Source organism: Macaca mulatta, chromosome 1 (genome assembly GCF_049350105.2).
Source record: "Macaca mulatta isolate MMU2019108-1 chromosome 1, T2T-MMU8v2.0, whole genome shotgun sequence".
NCBI classification, from domain to species: domain Eukaryota; kingdom Metazoa; phylum Chordata; class Mammalia; order Primates; family Cercopithecidae; genus Macaca; species Macaca mulatta.
Window position 1 is genome coordinate 80,729,715 of NC_133406.1, and position 18,971 is coordinate 80,748,685.

General features: G+C 35.8%; 1 protein-coding gene across 46 annotated transcripts in view; it reads left to right on the top strand.

Annotated features, from left to right (window-relative positions):
- Positions 1 to 18,971, top strand: part of DISP1 (dispatched RND transporter family member 1) — a 205,948-nt gene that overhangs the window by 62,276 nt on the left and 124,701 nt on the right. The gene's annotated exons all lie outside the window — the stretch shown is intronic.

Consider the following 18,971-nt stretch of genomic DNA (forward strand, 5'->3'; position numbering starts at 1 on the left):
TTTTGGCTGGAGCAAATGCCATTTTCTTTCTGTCACTCCCTTTATCCTCACCCTCAGCCTTTTCTATGGCTTCTTTTTTTTGAGGCAGAGTCTCACTGGGTTGCTCAGGCTGGAGTGCAGTGGCGTGATCTCGGCTCACTGCAACCTCCGCCTCCCAGGTTCAAGCAGTTCTCCTGCCTCAGCCTCCTGAGTAGCACGTTATGGGCACGTGCCACCACTCCTGGCTAAGTGAGACAGTAGAGACAGGGTTTAGTAGAGACAGGGTTTTTAGTAGAGACAGGGTTTCACCATGTTGGTCAGGCTGGTCTCGAACCCCTGATCTCATGATCTGGCCTCCCCCACCACCACCACCCCTTTGACCTCCCAAAGTGCTGGGATTACAGCCGTGAGCCACCGTGTCCAACTCCTGGGATAGTTTTATATTTCCTTCTTCTTTGTATGTTTTTAAGATAAAGATGAAACAAAATAAAATCCAGGTATATTTTAATATCACATACGATCTAAAGGTAGTTATGGATATTAAATAACTTATTGCCACTCCTTTCATATAAATTTGCAGTTTGGCAAGCTTCTTTGCCACTTGAAGTGAAAACTAATATTCCCTTCTGTCTTTAAGAATGCAGCAGAATATTTGCAAAAAAATACATGAACCTTTTAAAAGATGCATAGTAAAATTTAAATTCGATCCAATGAAGAAGAAGGACCAGTTTAGATTGGAAAACCATCTGAAGTGCAGAATGGTTTAGAACTATACCATCCTAGCAATGCCTAGGGTGGTGTTCATGTTTCTTTTTCACAATTGTATCCCTAGTAGAAAGCATCTATTATGTGCAACTGGCGATTTTTAAATGCTTGGTAAAGGTCTATTGAATGAATCAATGAATCTTAGAAGCTTTTGGTTTACTTCTTAATTTTAGAGATGAAGAAACTTAATCTAAAGACTGAATGGCTTAGGCAGAAGCAGAGCCCAACTTACTATTGATGGTCATTGAACATTTACTACATTTTTAAAAGAAACCTTTTTATTATTTTCAAGATATGTAATAATTGGAACTAAGCCAAACATATATAAAAATGAAATTTTTAGACATGCTGCTTCAATGAATTGACCATTATAGTTGTGATTAGCATATTCTTTGTACATAGGTAATTATAATGTTCTTGTGGAGGTACTTAAGTGGCTTGCTTTCTTGAGTTGTTAAAATATTTTTTCTTTTAATATTGTTCATGTGGTTAATTTGTTAGGAAACCCTTTGTGCAAGGTACACAAAGGTTCTTTTAGTAAACTCCCCTCTCTGGGCTGTCATAAAGTCTGCATTTGTTAAACAGTATATTATTGACTTCAGTGTGGAGGGACTTTAGGGAGTATCTAGTTCAAGCAATTTATTGTTTAGAGGAGGAAATGGACCTCCAGTTAAGTAACTTGTCGATGTCACATCAATAGTTAGTGTCAAAGCTAGAAATAGAGCCTGGGTTTTATGGTTCTCTGTCAGGTGTATCTTTGTTGTAAATAATTGACTTCGAACTGCCTTATATGTGAATGTCTTGGTGTAGATTTATATAGGCAATGATATATATTAAAATTTAGGGCTTTGAGGGGCAGCCTTAAATATAAAATTGGTTAAACTAGGCTTTTCTCTACTCCCTAATGCTTAGGCCAATTGGTTGTTGCAGAGGGAGTTAGTGAGAGGAAGTTTTAAAGAAAAAGGGGAATTTTAACAGTGTCAGGTTTGGAGCAAACACATGGAAAGGGTCTGAACCTCTATCAAGAGGAGGGCGAATGATTAGGAGGATACTAAATTATGTTATGTCTATACTGTGTAATTTTTTGCAGGTATTAAGAGAAGACTAGATTAGTCAGGCATGCTAGTGTTTGACTATAGTCCCAGCTACTTGGGAGGCTGAGGCAGGAGAATTGTTTGAGCCCAGGAGTTTGAGTCCAGCCTGGGCAACATAGTGAGACCCTCAACATCTCTTAAAGAAAAAAAAAAAGATTCAAGTAGCTCTGTATTTACTGATTGAAGGCATAGCGATGACAGAAGTGAAAAAGGCAAGTTGCAGAGTAATATGTGTTATCCCATAAAAAAATGAAACAAAACTCTATGTTATATATGTGTGTATATATGTTTATATATGTATATATTTATAGATATGATATTTGTATATATTTGAGTGAGCCTGGAGAAATAACCAGGCTAATAACATTCATTATATCATGAAGTGTTTGGGAGAGGAATTATTCATTATATCATTGAAGAATTTGGGAGAGGAATTATTACTTTTTCTTCATTTATTGTTGTATTATTTAATTTGTTACATGAAACATCTATTTTGTTATATCTAATAATCTAATAAATCCATTTATAGCTTTTTGTATTTATGACTTTTTAAAATGAACTTACAACAGTGATGTCAGTTAGTAGAGCTTCCCATAGAAGAAAAATACAGATGATCTGGCTGTGAATTGACTCTACTCTGGTATTTCTAATATACTGAAATTCTTCAATAATAACATATGTGCAGAAAGGAACATATTGAAGCTAATGTTTAGAGGTGCTTTCCCTAAGATCAAAAGTTTCAATTGCCTATATTCTTGATTCACATAATGTTAAAGATTTCATTTATTTTATTTTAGAAATCTTTTAAAAGATTCATATATAGATTTTTGCAACTATATCATATTTAGCAGCAAGCTAATTAAAGTTAATATATTCAGTTAAAGATGAATATTGTATCCATGCAAAAACAAAGTTAAGAAATTCTCATAATGCCTTTGATTTAGTTAAGACTTAAACCTTCCTTTTGCCAAGAAATGAATTGCTTTTTGTAATTACAATTTTTATTTAAAAGAGGAAAAAATAAACTCCTGCATTTTGTGAGGTTTTAAGGCTCTTGAGCCTTCAATAACCCCAAATAAGTGTAAATGCTCCTGTAATTTTCCAACATTAGGGATGTCTATGGTCTTAAGAGGCTATTTGTTTGTTTTAGATCATAGGTACTAATAAAAGAAAAATATTTTTGGATGTAAATATTTACTAGAAGCCTGTTAGTCATAGGTTTCACATAGCACTAACAAAGTTGTTCTTTATATAAAATTTAAATAGCAGTCATTTAAAAACCTGTGAGAAAAATACCAGTAACAATTTGAGTGTCTTTGGAATGGAGAAAACAAAATACTAGCCCTTTTCTCAATTTAGGTGTGTGTGTTCTAGTCAGCTGCTCTTGTTATAATTTCTATTTTTTTTCATTATGGCACCACCAAATTAATATCTTTAGTTTGTAACCAAGACTTGATTCAAGCACTACATTTTAACATGGGAATTCTTTCACTCTGAGGAGCTAGCAAAGCTTGGAGAAACCAGGAGCATCTGATCTAAAAGCCGATGATAACTTTAAGGATTAGTTGATGCAGGCTACCAAAGAACAAAATAAATTGTAGATGATAAGATAATTATAAAGAAAAATAGAGGAATTTTATTTTCTTAATATTTTCTAGCTTTTAAAATGAGACCGTTAAAGAATTCATGAAGAATTCTTACTGCCTCTTAATACCTACGATTATTACAACTCTTAGTGAAAATTAGATAATTATTAGGTCAAAGGAAACCATTAGTTTACCATTGTAAATGAATTGGTAAACCATTAGTTTACCAATTTGGGGAAGGAGATGTGTAGAGGATAGAAAATGAGAGAGAATTTGGGGCTTATAACGGGATGGGGTAGGTGAGTCATTTAGCTTGGGCCTTAAATTCATGATGTGCCTTAAATTTAGATTTTTGCCTGTAATCCCAGCTACTCGGGAGGCTAAGGCAGGAGAATCACTTGAACCCAGGAGGCGGAGGTTGCAGTGAGCCCAAACCACACCACTGTACTCCAGCCTGGGTAACAGAGTAAGACTCCGTCTCAAAAAAATAATAAAACAAAGATTTTTAAATATCCCCAATTCAGTTTTTATATACACTTGTATTTTTTTTGTATGTGTACTAAAGACATTAAACTATAAAATATACTACAAATTATTGTAACTCTTGTTTTGGCTTTTTTTCCCCCTTTTATATGTAGGAAACCAGAGCCTCTCTTGATCTCTGAAAGGAACAAAGAGAATTTTAGATAGAAAATAGCATCAGAAAGGCCAGGTGCAGTGGCTCATGCCTGTAATCCCAGCACTTTGGGAGGCTGAGGTGGGCGAATCATGAGGTCAGGAGTTTGAGACCAGCCTGCCCAACGTGGTGAAACCCTGTCTCTACTTAAAAAAAAAAAAAAAAAAAAAAATTAGCCGGGTGTGGTGGCGCATGCCTGTAATCCCAGCTACTTGGGAGGCTGAGGCAGGAGAATTGCTTGAACCCAGCAGGTGGAGGTTGCAGTGAGCCAAGATTGTGCCATTGCATTGCGGACTGGGCAACAAGAGAGAAACCACATCTCAAAAAAAAAAAGAAAAAAAGAAAAAAGAAAAGAATAGAAGAAGAAAATAGCATCAGATGCCTGTTATGAATTAACATTAATTGAGTTTTATCTCTTGCCACTATTGTATTTAAGATATGTACCTGATTCTAAAGTTTTCCTGAAAAAAAAAATTTACAAACAGACAAGGAAATTCTGAAAAGGAGAATTGCTGAGGGAAACTTGATCTATCAGAGGACAAAATGCGAGTAATAACAGTATCTGCCTCTTGTCATGAGGCTTAAAAGGTATTATTTATTTAAAATTATTAGGACATCTGCCACAGACAAATGTTTAATGCATTTTTAACTGCTAGTCTTACTTCCCTGATTTGGATATTCATTTTATTTCATAAACATTAATTGTGTGTGGTGAGGTATGGCTGTGGTCAGTCATGGTGGAGGAAAAGGAGAGTAAGATGCAGCTTCTGGAGTATATACTGTGATATCTCTTAAATCTTCAATAAAGATAAATATAAATGAAGCAGAGTGGCAACACTTTGGTGAACAGTTTTGCATTTTCTACTCACATACCCTTCTTCCCAGAAATTTCACTTCTTAGTGAAATACAGGGGAGTCATTCCTACATATGTACAAGGAGACAAAAAGGTTCACTGCAGCACTGTCTATAATTGTAAAATATCAAGACTACCTAAATGTCCATCAAATAAGAAGAGGTAAAGAAATTTTAATGTCTTTATACTGTGGAATAAAATTGCGCAGTTCAGAAGAACAAAGTAGAGCTGTGTATGAACATAAATCTCAAAAACAGCATTGAGCAAAAGAGTTGCAGAACTATAGATGTCATCTGACACTATTTGTATAAAGTTGGAAGACATGCAAAAGAATACATGCATTATTTATGGATACACAGGTAGTAATAGTGTAAGACATTCATAGGATAAAAAGTGCAAATTTGGGATAATGATAACCTCTTTAGAAGAAAGAAAGGGAATAGGATTCCAGAACATTCCTTGGGGAGATCCATTGTACTTGTAATGTTTTATTTAAAAAGAAAAAAAAAACAACAAATGAGAAAAAATATTAAGATTTTATAAATCTGAAAGGAGAATACATGGGTATTCATATTAGTCTCTTTATCTTATGTTTGAAATATTGCACGCAAATTAAGATAAGTATATGAACATGTTGTGAAAACAGCAAAGAGAGAGAAAGAACCAGGCTTCTGGAGTCAGAGGGGCATGAATTTGTTCTGTCTCTGCTTCTTCCTGATTCTGGCTTTGGGAGAGCTGCTTTACCTCTCTGAGCTTATTACCTCATCTATAAAATGGGGATAATAATGTCTTCATCCCAGTTTCTTGTGAGGAATAAATAGGTTATCCAAAATGCCTTTGTGTTAGTCTGTTTTCACACTGCTGATAAAGATGCACCCGAGAGTGGGAAGAAAAAGAGGTTTAATGGATTTACCGTTCTGCATGGCTGGGGAGGCCTCACAATCATGGCGGAAGGCAAAGAGGGGCAAGTCACTCTTACATGCATGGGGGCAGGCAAAGAGAGAGAGATTGTGCAGGAGAACTCCTATTTATAAAACCATCAGATCTCATGAGACTTACTCACTATCACAAGAACAGTATATAGGAAAATGCCCGCATGATTCAATTATCTCCCACAGGGTTCCTCCCACATACTTGGGAATTATGGGAGTACAAGTCAAGATGAGATTTTGGATCTGTGGGGACACAGAGCCAAACTATATCAGCCTTTTGTAGTGTTTAGGATCCAGAAGTGCCAAGCACTGGGAATAAAATGTGAGCAACATGGGCATTGTCCTGCCTGTATATAACTTTAGAGTCTAGCAGGGCAGACAGATGATCAACTAATCACCCAAATAAATGTAAATTTTACCTATTATCAGTGTCTTGAAGGACAAGTGCTGTGAATCCCTCTAATAAGGAAGTTCATGTTGGTTAGGAAGTCTTGAAATGCTCCTTGAGAAAAGCCTTGAGACTGGTTTTTTAAGGAAAAGAGCAGGAACACGGTGAAGAAGGGAGGGCAGGATGGTCCAACCCAAGGGAACAGCCTTGAGATGTAGAAAGGAGCACAGCCAATAGAAGCTGAAGAGAGGCCACTGAAATGGAGCAGAGAGTTCCAGTGGGAGAGTGGTGGTGCCAGATAAGGCTGGAGAAGTGGTACGAGTCAGATCCTACAGAACTCTGTAGTCTCCATTGGGTAATTTGGGGTATATGGAAAGAACCATTGGAAGCCACTGACTATTATAGTAAGCTAAAGTTCCCGAATATCAGTGAGAACAGAAGCAGTGCCTCAAGGACTGTTTGAAAACAGCTTTAAACAATGGAGTCCTTGAAAATGATCTGGTGAACTACTGCAGACCAATCAGAGCTAATACTGATAGCTTTTCAAAAGAAGATGAGAGTGAAGACGCAGAAACCATATCCACTGGAGTACTGGTCACCCATTGATTCTTTTTTGCCAATAACTGTTCACCCTAATGATTCTTTTAAAAATATGAGATCCTGTTGTAGTACAGATTCTAAGTTTATATGGTTATACACAAAGTTAAAGCCTAAAATGGTGAACGAAGGTGAACTTAGTAATATTGGTTGTACATAATGGAATCTTTTAGAACACTGTTAAATTCCTTTTTTAACAGTATACCCCCCAACTGAAGTGCTTAATATGTTAATGTTTTAAGTGTTTTTTGTATATTGATGAATTAAATACTTGTTGAGGGTTTACTATCTCCAAGGCCCCATGTTCTGTATATGGTAAGATCTCCAGGGAGGAGGTCTGCTCAGGGATTAGCTTTCAGGTAAATCATAAAATATTCTCAGTATAAGTGCCTATGTGAAAAATAGGCAATAACAATCAACTACAACACTTTATGGATAAAGCATTTTTGCAAACCTAAAGTATTGTAGAAATATGACATGTTTCTAGGTTTTGCAAGTTTACTTTTGAGAGCAGCACCTTCAAATATTCCTTTTAATTCTTAAAAAGATCTTTAAGGGAGATTCTGTAATCTTAAAAATTAATTTCAGGAAACCTGAGGTCTGCTCTCTAGCAATAGCAATTTTATGTGTAAGTAGATTAAGTGTAAATACTTGCTTTTGGAGGTATAAATAAAGGAAGCATTTTAATTAATGTTTCTTTATTCGGCAGCTTGGTTCTTTGGTTCTTCGTTTCTTCTTTTGAGCAGTTAGAGAGTCTGTCCTATAATACGTTAGGGGCTTTAACAGTTTTACCTCATACTGAAACTGGCCCTCTTAGGACTTTTGAAGACTATTAGTTTTTAAATTGTGCTTGTTAGTGTAACGTTTGTTTTAAAAACAAGGTTATTTAATATCTTAAGTGACAGTCCATTCTCTGGCAATGAGACACCTGGCTTAGCTCTGTGTGAAATATTTTTACTTTTCCATTTCCTTTGCCACACAAAATATATTGAGTTCTTTAAAGCTAAAGAACATGGTATACCTATTTATGACTCTTGGGAATGTTTAGCATTGGCTGTTAAAAATGAGGAGTACTGTGGTGTGAAGGAAGGAGGTGGTAATGAGGAAATGAATGAAATATGTCCTGTTCGTTTTTTCAGTAACTTCATGTGATGTTATGTGATGTCATGAAGGATGGCAAAGATATTTTGGAAATTATATAAAGAATATTCATATATCGTAGAATTTTCTATTTGAATAAAATGTGATTGTGTACATTTCTGTAGGTTATGAAGAATATCTTTTAATCTTTGTCATTTTTAAGACAAAACTTACAAATAAAAAAGATGTAAGGCAAGTTAGCAATACTGTAGTTGGGTTAAGAAAGATAAAGTTAATATATGTAAATATAAATTGTTAAAAACACGGATTGACAAGAAAAAGACCAAAGTCTTAATGGGCAAAAAGCCAATTCACTCAACAAGACATACATTACTACATTAAAAAGAATTTAATTTCTCTAGTAATCAAAGAAATATAAGTTTAAAATAAAATACTGTTGTTAAGATTAACAAAATACACTATACTGTTGTTAAGATTAACACAATACTGTTGTTAAGATTAACAAAATAACACTATATTGTTGAAAAATTGTTGAAAATTGCCTGTGGAATATAGAGGAGCATAATATTAAAGAAAAAAACTTTACAATATGTATGAAAACTCCACTTTGACGACTTTTGAGGAAATAACAAGTATGCACAAAAAAAAAAGTCTTGCATCAAAGGTATTACCGTTCATGATAATTCATGACTGAAATACCTTTTTATAATAACAAAAATCAGAAGCAATCAAAATGTTTAATCGTGGGGAGAATGTTTGAATAAATTATGAGATATCTGTACTCATTACAATTTACACTTATGGAGATTAAATTAACTTGAGAAAGTGATTGTTATGATATTAGTGGAGAAAAAGCAGGATGTACAACCTCAGTTATATTTTACAAAGAGAAACAGACGGGCATATAAAAAAGTCTGGAAATATATACATCAAGATGTTAAGAGGGTATTTTGGGCATTAAGATCATGGGTGATTGTTATTTCATTGTTCATGCTTTTCTGTGTGGTCTAATTTTTCTTCAGTTTGCATGTACTACTTTTGTAATCAGAAAGTATATGAATGTTATGTAAAATTACTTCTAGAGCTATGATCATGCTGCTAAACTCCAGCCTGGGTGACATATTGAGACCATTTCTCAAAAAATAAAATAATGAAATAAAAATAAAATAAAATCCCTTCTATAATGACCTTTCAATGCTAGGGAGTACAGCCTGCACAGGCCTTTGCAGATTTCTATTCACGGAAAGCTGTTTATCATAGGTAAAAATTTAGGTCTTTCAAAGAGTGGGCAACATTTTCCTTTTTGAATGAATCACCTAAGAATAAAGATGATTCTGGTAGAAAGTGTTGACTTCCTGTGTGGAGAGAGAAGACTACATGTAACTTGGTGGTTAGTCATCTTAAAATAAAATGTCTGGGACAGACACGGTGACTCATGCCTGTAATTCTTGGGAGGCTGAGGGAGGAGGATTACTTGAGGCTAGGAGTTCAAGACCAGTCTGGGCAACATGACAAAACCTTGTCTCTATAAAAAATATAAATATTAGCTGGGTGTGGTGGTGTGAACCTCTGGTCCTAGCTACTCTGGTGGCTGAGGCAGGAGGATCACCTGAGCTCAGGGGTTCATGGCTGCAGTGAGCTGTGATTGCACCACTGTACTCCAGGCTGAGCAAGAGAACAAGACCTTGTCTCCAAAAAACAAAGGTCTGGAAGAATTTTAGAAAAGTGTTATATATAGGAAAATTAATTTTAACTTGCTTGACTTTGATAGGCCTAGTATATATCTCTAAAGCAGAACTTGTCAGTATCTTTTAGAGTTCTTTTTTTCTTTTTTCTTTTTCTTTTTCTTTTTTTTTTGAGACACAGTTTCGCTCTTGTTGCCCAGGCGGGAATGCAGTGGCGCCATCTCGGCTGACTGCAACCTCTGCTTCCCAGGTTCAAGCGATTCTCCTGCCTCAGCCTCCTGAGTAACTGGGATTACAGGCATGTGCCACCACGCCCGGCTAATTTTGTATTTTTAGTAGAGACAAGGTTTCTCCATGTTGGTCAGGCTGGTCTCGAAACCCTGACCTCAGGTGATCCACCTGCTTCGGTCTCCCAAACTGCTGGGATTACAGGCGTGAACCACCGTGGCTGGCCTAGAATTGTTGATAAAGTAGCGCTTTAGTTGCTGACATTAATGGATTTTAAGGAAGTATTAATAACAAGATGTTCAGATGGGGTGTTCTTGTTTTTTCTTCCTTCAGTTCTCTTTACATTGTGAGATAAGAGCCATGCTTGCAGCTTTATAGTGGATTCATTGGCAAGGGCCTACTGGCATCAGGTAGAGTTTGAGATTGTAAAATTAGCAACATAATATTTTCAGTTGTTTCAGTTGCTTGAAGGTTTTTACGGGTCATTTTTGCCTTTAATTCTGGTTTAAAGGAAAAATATTGCCTTGACAATCTTTAATTCTAAATTTGGAAAGGACATAAAGATATTCTTATACTAAAAAGAATGGGCCAGAACAGTTGCTAAGTACCTTCATGTATATTTATGTGTATGTCTGTGTGCGTTTGTGTATTTGACATGTACACATAACTTAATACCATTGCATTGAATCGAAACATTTAAAAAGGCAGTTAACAAGACTGGACCAGCAAAAGGGAAATTCTGAGGTGGAGAGGAGTATGTATTTTAACAATTAAAATTTAGAAAAATAGCAGATATTTTCTTTTCTGTAGAATTGGAACTTTGACAAAGCTTTAAAGCAATACGCCATGAACATACAAGAAATTACCTAATTTCAATATGAAATAGACCTGGAGATGTTTTAGGTTTTCTTAATTTATTTCATTATGGACTGTTTACCATGTGTATTCATGTTGTGAGATAATCAAGAATAAAATAATTGTACACTACAAAGAACAATCATTTTATTTTTCAATGATTTTTTCTCATTTTTTATCATTCATCCTCTCAATTTAATTCCTTCTTGAAGGCGTGAGAATTTTTCTTCACTACTAGAGGGTTATTCCAGCCATCTGCACTACAAAGGAGTAGTTTCTCATTCTATTTTAGTAATCTGGGAATGGCAAATATTTAGAGGAACTCTAATACAATGGCAGAAGGAGAAGGAAATTAAAGTTTGGTGAATTCTTCTCTTCTCTGCATTAGATTTAAAAGTATTTTTGTCTAGAAATATTGCAAATTTGCAAGTTAATTTAAAGGGACATTTTTCTCTTTGTAACTTTACGAATGAATAGAGAAAAATATTCTCTGTATGCTTCCTTTGTTCCAGTTTTAAATTTTCCTTTATTATATGTTTTACTTTTAGGTCATTTCCCATTTTTCTGACTTGGTTTTACATGGAATTTGACAGAACAAAGAAAGCATTTAATGATGGAGTTATATAAATTCTTTATCTTCTGTGACAGGCTAAACTTACTGGAAATAAATGTTGATGACAATTAAGATTATATTAAATATCTGCAGAGTGTATTTGTATAAATGCTTATAAACTAATATACAATGAAAAAATATTAAAAAGTATTAGAGAAGCTAAAAAAGAAATTTTTGCAAAAGAAATTTTTCAGAGAGGATCTTGAGATCTGTTACATGTAAATTATGATTAGATCAACCTTTAGAATATACATAATCTCCATATAGTGAAGAAACTTATGAGATAGTACTAGTCATAAAAGAAATGCCAGTTCAAATAAGGTAGGAAATAATTTCATGTGTTTTTAACTAACATTTTTTGTATTTAAATATGTTAAGGCCCAGTTAGTCTGGGTGTAGGATTTAGAGGGCAATTTGGTAATACAATTTAAGTATCATAAAAATGTTCATGTTTAACATTTTAACATGTTAAACCCAGTAACCCAGTAATTCCAAGCATAAAAATTAATCCTAAAAAAAAATTTAGAAGAAGTAACAGTACCACCACCACCACCAATGATGTACATATATACAAAGTTTTAAAAGAAACATTTTTTTTAAAATTTCCACATTTTTTCAAAATAAAAATGGCTGGGTACGGTGGCTCACGCCTGTAATTCCAGCACTTTGGGAGGCCGAGGCGGGCTGATCACAAGGTCAGGAGTTCAAGACCAGCCTTTCCAACATGGTAAAACCCCATTTCTAGTAAAAATACAAAAATTAGCTGGGCGTGGTGGCACACACCTGTAGTCCCAGCTACTTGGGAGGCTGAAGCAGAAGAATTGCTTGTACGTGGAAGGCGGAGGTTGCAGCAAGCCAAGATTGTGCCACTGCACTCCAACCTGGCGAAAGAGTGAGACTCTGTCTCAAAATAATAATAAATTAATAAACAAATAAAGATTATACATTGTTTAGAGACAAGCTGTTCAAGAATTTTAAGAAAGAGTTGCACAGGCATAAGCATACACAGGTTTGTTAATTATACACATGGTGGTAAGTGTGCTTGCAAAAAGGTCTGTTAAAATATATACTAGACTCTGGAGGTGTACACTGTGTAGTGTTACAATTCTGTACTTAAAACAAGGAAAACTGACAGTATACTGTGTTTGCTCACAAGTAGACAAAATGCAAAATACACCTACCTGTGCGAAAATAGAAGGCATTCAATTTACATTTTATAAGGTGAGAGGGGCTCTGATTGTAAGGAAAGCTACTGGACTGACAGCTCTTTGAAGACCAGGACCCATCTTTTCTTATTCATCTCGGTAGCCTAATAGAGTGCCTGTCCTATAATTGACTCTCAGTAGATAATTACTGTTTGGATCTGTTATTCTCTTTAACCACTGCTGCTGAATAAGGTTCCCAAACTCCTGCCAGATGACTGAATTTGAATCACTTGGGCTCTCTGCCTTGAAATTCTTATCCCTTCACCTGGCCCAGGAACTCTTTTTTTTTTTTTTTTTTTTTAACTTTTTATTTTGAAATAATTTTAAACTTTCAGAAAACGTACATAGAGTTCCTGGGTTCTCAGCTTTCTTCATGTTAGTATCTTATATAACCATAGAGCACAATTATTAAAACAAGGAAACTAGCATTATTATAATACTTCTGTTAATTTAAATTTTGCCTGTTTTTTCACTTATATCCTTTCTCTGGTCCAGATCCAATCCTGGATCCCACACTGTACTAAATTGTTGTGTCTCCTTAGTCTCTTCCAATCTGTTAGTGTGTGATAGTTCTCCAGTCTGGCTTTATCTTTCATGACCCTGGCAATTTTGAAGAGCACTTTTTAGGTTTCTTTTATAAAATGTTCCTCAGCTTGGGTATAGCTTATGTTTTAGATGGAGGCTATGCAGTTTCGGCTATGCATCCTACAGAAGGGATGCTGTATAAGTCTTAATGCATCATATCGGGGGTATATGGTGTCCATATGCCTTTTTGGTGATGTTAACGTTGGCCACTTGGTTAAGGTGTCTGCCCCGTTTTTACTCTGTAAAGTTACTATTTTTCCCTTCATGATTAATGAGTATCTTTTGCTCACTGATTTTAGCATCCATTGATGGTTCTTGCCTACAATTATTACTATGGTATTTGTCTAATGACGGCTTTTTATTTTTTATTTATTTATTTTTTATTTTTTTGTGAGACGGAGTCTCGCCCTGTCGCCCAGGCTGGAGTGCAGTGGTGCGATCTCGGCTCACTGCAAGCTCCGCCTCCCGGGTTCACGCCATTCTCCTGCCTCAGCCTCCCGAGTAGCTGGGACTACAGGCGCCCGCCACCACGCCCGGCCAACTTTGTTTTTGTACTTTTAGTAGGGACGGGATTTCACTATGTTAGCCAGGATGGTCTCGATATCCTGACCTCGTGATCCGCCCGCCTCGGCCTCCCAAAATGCTAGGATTACAGGTGTGAGCCACCGCGCCCGGCCTGTCTAATGATGACTTTTAAATTTCTACATTTCTTCTACATTCAGTAATTGGAAAGCTACTGTAAGGAAGAACCATTTCTTCTTCCTCATTTATTTATGTAAGTATGGCCTCATGAATATTTATTTCATTCCATGGGTTATAATCCAATACGATTATTAATTTATATTTTTGCTTAAATTGTTCCATCTTTGTCCATTGGAAGTTCCTTTGAATTGGCTTTTGTGTCCGTTCCACATGTTTTTGAGCACTTCCGTACTTTGAAGTGCCACAAGATATTCCAGGCTCATCTTATATTTTCCCTGCACCCACCCTAGAGCTCCAAGGAGCCCTGATTTGTTTTCTTTTTTTCTTTTTCTTTTTTTTTGAGACAAGATCTCGCTCTGTCACCCAGGCTAGGGTGTAGTGTTGCAATCACAGCTCATTGCAGCCTCCAGCTCCTGGGCTCAAGTGATCCCCCTGCCTCAGCCTCCCCAAGTGTTGTGGTATGCACTACAGCTGCATACCACAATACTTAGCTAATTTCCTAATTTTTGGTAGAGGCAGGGTCTTGATATGTTGCCCGGGCTCCTGATTTCTTTTATTGAAGAATGGTATTTAGAAACCAAGTCTGAGTGCTAGATGTGCTTCCTGCTCCTTGGTGTCATTGCTTCTAGGTCCTTTGAGAGGGCAGAGAAAGGAAATACATGTATATGTGCTAACATGTCCATATGTATATATGCATATATATATATATATTTGTTTTGTGTGTATGTGTATACATACAATTTCAAAATTGCTAGCCTGTATCCCTGTGAGAAATAAGTTTACTAACTAGAAGATAATACTTGTGTACAGGTTTTTCTTTCTTTCATGTTATAGTATCGTCAAACACTGTTATCTAAAGTTAATTAGGGTTAATTATTTCCTTATCCACCTCTTCAGTATGGCTGGGTTATTCACTTTTAATACAGTTGGGATCATTTGTTATTGTTTGTATTCAGCTTTGGGTTCATCCTGGTTTTACTTCTTTGTTTATTTTGTGAGTATGTGAAACATCACAGTGTTAAGAGTCAGAGCAGTACAAAAAAAAATTGTATTCAGAAAAGTGGAAAGCTCTTTTTTAAAAGCTTTCCAGATGATTCTGACATTTCACCTGTTTTCAGAACACTGAGAACTACCCATGGGCTTTGGAGTCATTCAGCCCTGAATTTAAATTCAGCCTCTTATCAGGTATATAATGTTGGGTAAGCTACTTTCCCTCTCTGAGCTTCTGATTCCTACCTCTAGGGATTGTTGTGGGGGCGAGAAAAAATATATATGAAATGTCTATCACAATGCCTGCACAAAGCGAAAGCCAAAGTGATAGCTGTATTCTTTCATATACTAGTTTAGCAAATATTAATTGCATTGCTACTATGTACTGAGGCACTGTACTGTTTCCTAATGATTCAAAATAACTAAGACATAGTTCATGCCTTTAAATAGTTCACATTTTGGGGGGCATCTAGCAGTTTTGTAGAAAATACAGTGACCGTTTCTTACATTGAAATGCAACATAAGAGGCTAACATTATAATAAATGATAATTTTTTAAAGCTTTTCTGTAGAAAGCTTAACCAGTACAGACTGTATCTCTGTAGTGAACTATTATGATAAAAATCTAGGGAAAGAAATGTATGTCTCTGATTCTCTCAAATATAAGTCATTTTTGGCTTTTAGAAGTGTCTAGATCTCAGACCATTTGAAATTGAATTTTCTAGTGTATGCCTGTAAACATGCGTTTAGTATTCTTACGTACCAGACACTCAGGTGATTCATATATCCAATATATACAGTCATCCCTAACTATCTGTGTGGGATTGGTTTCAGGACCTCTCTGGGATATTAAAGTCTGCAGATGCTCAAGGCCCTGGTAAGGCATAGTATTTGTATATAACCTATACATATCCTTCTATATACTTTAAATAATCTCTTGATTACTTTTAATACCCAGTGTAATATAAGTGCTATGTAAATAGTTGTTATACTGTCTTGTTTGGGGAATAATGACAAGAAAAAAGTTTGTACACATTCAGTACAGACGAAATTTTTTTTCAATTATTTTTGATCTGAGTTGGTTGAATACATGGCTTTGGAACCCACAGATACAGAGGGAAGCCTGTATATAAATGTCCTAGAATGGTGCTTTTCAATTTTAATGTGCATGTGAATCATCTGGGAATTTTATGAAAAAGCGGATTTGGGGTCAGTAGATCCTGGAAAGGGAACTGAGAATCTGCATTCATAACACTCCCAGCAGGCACAGTGGTTGTGGACCACACTTTAAGTAGTCAGGGTCTTTATTGCACTGACTTTGAAATCATACTTTCTGCCTTTCAATCCCAGTTCTACCGGTTATGAAATATGTGCTCATTATTAATGATTAATTTCACTCAATGTGCATATTGTACCTTGAAGTACTATTGAAGTCACCACTAATAGCAGATGAAACATTTTAAATGAACACTTAGTACGTGAAGACAAACCTCATGACTTAGCAATGCAGCTAAAGATGTGCTGCTTCTGTTTTGGACCTATATGTTATTTGTGAGATATTTTTTTTTTCCACCGTGACAACCACTAAAACTAAGTACCTAAATTAACTGAAATTAGAGTCGAACTTGCAAACGATGTCATCATTAAGGGTTAAATCAAGATTTAAAAAGAAGACCAAGAGCAGTGGCTCATGCCTGTAATCCCAGCAGTTGGGGAGGCTGAGGTGGGAGGATCACTTGAGCCAAGGAGTTTGAGATCAGCATAGGCAATATGGCAAAAACTCATCTTTACAGAAAATACAAAAATTAGCTGGGTTTGTTGGCCTGTGCCTGTGTAGTCCCTGCTCCTTGTGGGGCTGAGATGGGAAGATCACGTGAGCCGGGAAGGTCGTGGCTGCAGTGAGCTCTGATCGCACCACTGCACTCCAGCCTGGACAAGAGTAAGACCCTGTCTCAAAAAACAAAGACAAGAAAAGGAAAACATGTAATAACATTGCTCTCACTATGTTAATATACAATTAATTAACATCATGTTTTATTGAAAGTTTTGGAAACTTTAATAGAGTATTTTAAAATATTTTTTGCTTCACCCATCTAGCCTTTTAAAGTTTCTAATTTGTGGGCATATTTGAATTTACGTAATTTCTTGATACTGAAATACTTTGTATAACCTATATTGGGGGTGTGTGCTCATGAATACTTTGCTCATGAAGGGAAGAAAACAAAAGTTTAGATTCTACTACTATGTAGCATAGAAATGATGATTTTCTTTCGGAAAAAGTGTTGAGGGCAGATGTTGATAGTTTTGCACCTGGATTAAGTAAAAATATGTTTTTCAGGGCATTTTCCAGGATATCTGATATTTAGAAGCTTTGTGATCTAGCTCGAATTGGAGGCCCTTCATTTGGGATTAGTGTCTATGGCAACAAAAGATCCCCACTTCCCCTCAACAACAGAATGTAAGGGAGCTCAAGTTTTAAGTGATTAATTAGTGTGTTACATTAGGTAAATTGATCTAGTCCCAATTAATGAAAGGTCTGGTCTTTAAAATATATTTTAAAAAATTATTATAGTGACGTTGCTCTAAGTATAAGTGATTAACTCACCCAGGCACTGTGGAAATGTGGGCTGCTTAGGTGTCACTCTAGGCCCACATCTAGGAGTCTGATCTATGCCACATCTATGTGGCTTTCCTAGTATTGTCCTTTCAGTCTTATAGTAATTTCAGACTTCCTAAGCCAGTGGTTCTCAAACATTTTTGTCTCTAGAAAGAACTGTTTACACATACTCTTAAAGTTGATTGAGGGCCTCAAAGAGCTTTTGTTTGTGAGTCATATATATATATATATATGACATATATATAATATATATATATAATAGTAGAAATTAAAATATAATTTTTTCTTTTTTTTTTTTTTTTTTTGAGGCAGGGTTTCGCTCTGTCACCCAGGCTGGAGTGTAGTGGCACAATGAGAGCTCACTGCACCCTCCGCCTCCCGGGCTCAAGTGATCCTCCTACCTCAGCCTCCCAAGTAATTGAGACTACAGGCACTTGCCACCACGCCGGGCTAATTTTTTGAATTTTTGGTAGAGATGGGGTTTTGCCATGTTGCCCATGCTGGTCTCAAACTCCTGAGCTTAAGCAGTCTGCCTGCCTCAGCCTTCCAAAGTGCTAGAATTACAGTGTGTGCCATTGCACCTGGCCAAAACAGAATTTTAAAAAAGCATATTCATCAATTCTTAAAAATACAATAAACCTGTTGCACATTAATGTAAATAACATTTGATGAAAAATTACTGTTTTCCAAAATAAAAAAGTTTAGAATAGTGTATTGTTTTACATTGTTTGCAAATCTCTTTAATGTCTGACTTAATAGAAGACAGGTGGATTTTCTTATTTGCTTTTACATTCAATCTGTTGTAGTATCATACATAATGTAGCCTCTGGAAAATCCCAGTGAATGCTTGTGAGAGAATGAGAGTGAAAAAAGGCACATAGTGACTTTATATTGTTATGAAATTTTTTTTTACCTTTACATCCCCTGAAAGGGTCTCTGGGGTGTCTAGGAGAGTTTCTTCCTAAACTAAGGAAAAAAGGTTTCCCATAGCTGTCTATGGCCTCCAAAATGCTTCTCCACAGATGTTTGGCAGGGGTATACTTAGGGGCTGTGTTTGGGGTGCGGCTACCCCTCTCTTTTACTCTTCCTGATTATGTCATAGCTGTGATTGTAAAATTAAGCATCTGTGGCACTGTGGTATCCCATGAGCTGCCTCGGCTGTGTCTCTGCTAATTCTAATAAAGGTAGTTTTTTCCAAGTGGACTGAAAAATAAATTAGATGGATAGAACTTGCTCAATTTTAGTTTTTCTTTTATAAATTGTACATATCTGTTGTTAGTAAACAGCAATAACAAGACAAATAAACAATTAAATTGTATTGTGATTGATAGAAGACCTTGAAATGATCCTATACAATTATAAGATTATCTTTTGTTGTGATACACAGGCCCTTGGTTACCTTGAATTTTTTTTTTTTTTAGAAAAAAAAATATATATACATACACACACACACAGACACTCACATACACATGGAGTAGTGTTTTCTCCTACTGAGATTATTCCTAATTTGTATGACAGAA